The sequence below is a fragment of the Malus sylvestris genome, chromosome 13 (assembly GCF_916048215.2).
Source record: "Malus sylvestris chromosome 13, drMalSylv7.2, whole genome shotgun sequence".
In the NCBI taxonomy this organism is placed as follows: Eukaryota; Viridiplantae; Streptophyta; class Magnoliopsida; order Rosales; family Rosaceae; genus Malus; species Malus sylvestris.
In genome coordinates, this window is record NC_062272.1 from 40,706,176 (window position 1) to 40,709,399 (window position 3,224).

General features: G+C 38.3%; 1 long non-coding RNA gene across 1 annotated transcript; it reads left to right on the top strand.

Moving 5' to 3' along the window:
* The first annotated feature begins 943 nt into the window (after positions 1–943).
* LOC126597530 (uncharacterized) lies at positions 944–2,520 on the top strand. Its single transcript, XR_007614279.1, has 2 exons — positions 944–1,277; positions 1,386–2,520. It is a non-coding gene; the product is annotated as an uncharacterized LOC126597530 (long non-coding RNA).
* The last annotated feature ends 704 nt before the right edge of the window (positions 2,521–3,224 follow it).

A 3,224-nucleotide genomic window follows, 5' to 3' on the forward strand; every position in this document is an offset into this window, starting at 1 on the left:
CATCGTCGAGATCATTTGGAATGGGGATAACCTCGAGTTCTTAGTATGGATCGCGTCGGTGGCTTCTCTCTGCTCTGCATTTTTCTTTCCGACAAACGAGTCCGTGTTAGGCTGATCACCCAGAACGAATCGACAATCGAGAGTGAAAAGACCTATTTATCTCTCTCGTTCTTCTCTCTGGTTGTCTTGTCCATCTCAGGACTAAGGAAGAAGAAGATAAAGATGAAAGTGAAGTAAAGAAACAGCAGACGGAAGAAAGTGACTGACTGAGCGTCTCCATCTTCTCTCAATCTCCAACCCCAAATTTCCTAGAAAAGTTACGTTGTTTGCGTCTAATCGGCAGCCGCCGTTCACATTCTCTGACCAGTTCGCGAAGCCCAGAAGAGATACAAGGCGGAGCTAAGGTGTTTTCTCAGTTTAAGGTGACGTAGATCAGGCATTTTCTGCATTCAAGATTGTATCAGATGAAGACCGAGATGATGTTGCTGCCCTTTTAGGTCAGGTATATTCATTGAATTTATCTGATTAACAATGCAATTATGCCTGCCATTGATTTTGAGTTCTGCTATACGTACTGTCATGAGGGGGGTACCGTGTGAAATCATGTGTTTAAGAAAGCAAAAAGAAAAAACCATCATTTTCTGATTTCTGAGAAAGCAAAAAGAGAAAGTGTTTCATGCATGTGAAATCATTCTCTGATTTCTGATAAAGTGAAAAGAGAAAGTAAAAGCCATCTCCAATCTGAAGACTCCACTGATTTTATCGGCAAAAGCAGAAGGGGAAAAGAGACACTCTACGTGATTTACTTGTCTGCCATTTGCCATTTGCCAAAAGAGATAAGAGAAAGAGAAAGCAAAAGCAAGAAATAAACATCCCACCAGAATGATGTAATTTATTTATCTTTCGGAGACATCTGTACAAACCCCATCAGAGGGCAATAAAAAAAAAAGGGCAAAAGCCCAAAATAAATAGGCTGGAATGCTGTGTAGATGGCCAAGGCCCATAAGACCAAAATAGCTCCAATCAGGTGATCAAAAGTACGCCCAGTACTCCACAATTATTCGACAACCTGCCGCTATTACCATTAACCAGGTGATCAAAAGTACACCCAGTACTCCACAATTATTCGGCAACCTGCCGCTATTACCACCAACCAGGTGATGAAATGTACAACCCGTACTCTAATATCATTTGGCAACTAGCCATTCATGCCACCAACCAGGTGATGAAATGTACAACCCGTACTCTCCTTCATGCCACCAACCAGGTGATCAAAAGTACGTGATAAGAGCATATTTATGCGCCTTAGTTAGTTAGTTCTTATGCATTTATGTTGTGTTTTCTTAGTTAAATTAGTCTTTTAAGCTATTTTCATGTGTTTTCAGGTTTTAGAGACAAAGTGAGCAAAAGGAAGCAATTTGGAGCATTTTGGAGCAAAATTGGGCTAGAATGGAGTTCATGCATATGTAGCACAAGGGATGGACGAATTTGAAGGATTGATGAAGCTAGGAATGTGTTTTGAAGTTGAAGAATTGAAGATACAAAGTTTCCTAGTTGAAGTAGGAAAGGGCTTAAATGAAGGATTCCTAAATAAAGAAGGATTCCTAATCAATGTAGGAGTCCTAATTGAAGATGGATTCCTAGACACATGAAGTTTCCTACTCAAGCAAGGTTTCCTATGTGAAGAAGAAGAGTTAAAGTCAAAGAATCAGCTCAAGAGAAGGAATCTTATCCAAAACCTCATCCATAACCTTATCTTAGCTTATCTTATCCAAACAAACCTTATCCTATCCTATCTTATCCTAATCCTAAACTATCCACATTTCAGCCACTTAGGAGGGTTTCTAACTAGATTAGGACACATTAAAATTGGTTTTTAGAAGCCCTTATCCACTCCTACAAAGGTGCCACACCTTATCCCTTGTTTTTTCTAGAAATCAGCCACAAAACAACCTTTCTAGAAGGCCTTATCCCTTGTCCTACAAAAGTGACGCCCCAAACCTTTCTAGAACTTCTAGAAACCTGATTATTCCTTTCCCCCTTGGTTTCTAAAAGCCTTAACCTTTTCCTTCAAGGATTGTGTGTTATTATCCTATACAAATTAGGCTTTTAAATCCTTTTCCTTTGCTACATAGGGGCTGCGAATTTCAGCCTATAAATACCATCCCTTGCTGCACAAATCATTCACCATCCTCTACCATATTTTCACTACACCATTCACCCAAACATACCTTGTGTGCCGTGAGTTTGCAAGGAGAAGAAGGAAGACAACTTGGAGCCGTGCATGCCATTCAAGGAGCTTGGATTGTGGAGCGTTTCTAGGTGTTTTCTATCTTTGTTTTAATGTTTAAATTTATTTATCTTTGTTTATTTGCGAGTATGAGGAACTAAACCCCCCTTGGCTAGGGGGGGATTCGAAACCATGATTATGCTTGCTATATGATTTGATTACTTCTAATTGCGTTTCATAAGTTGTGATTTCAATTTGCTTATCTATGTGAATTAAAACTTATTCTTGTATGTTGATTGAGGGTCGACACTTAGTTTGCATGCATGAATTTGATGCTAGGATATAAGGAAATTTCACCTAATCGTTATGAACTTATATTCACAAGTAGTAAAGGTTGTTGATCACAATCGTGTTAAGTAAATTCTTGGCATAAGTTTCATGCAATCATAGTAACAAGTGCTTCGTCAATGCTTATGGTTTTCATAGAACTTAATGATTCTTGCTTGTATCTCTATTATGCAATCATGTAGGGGACTTGTGGGGAATGCTTTGGGTTGTCGTATGCAATCATCAAATTCAATAACATTAGGAAAATCTGAAGGTTAATTTAAGCGGACCTAATTAACTTGGGGCATTGGGAATTCATGGTTTATTGAAAAGCAATTAGAGATCGTTTTATATGCAAGTGTGACATGTGTGGAGATGAACTCCTTAGCTAGCCTTCCATCCATCCATTTAAACCAAATTCGTTTTAGAGTCTTTTCAATTTACAAAGTTTTGTTTTGTTTTCAAAATTCGTCCAAAATCAATCCCCCTTTAGTTTTAAGTGTCATATTAGTTAGAAACCCATTTAGTTTGTGTTTTTAGGTGTCTTGAGTCAAGTTTAAACCAATTTTCGTCCAAATTCTTCCCTAGTGTCCAAAACTGCCCAGAAAGTGGTTTTAAGGCAGTTTTGAGTGTTTATTTGCTGTTTTGAGTCTTTTGGTTTGTTTTA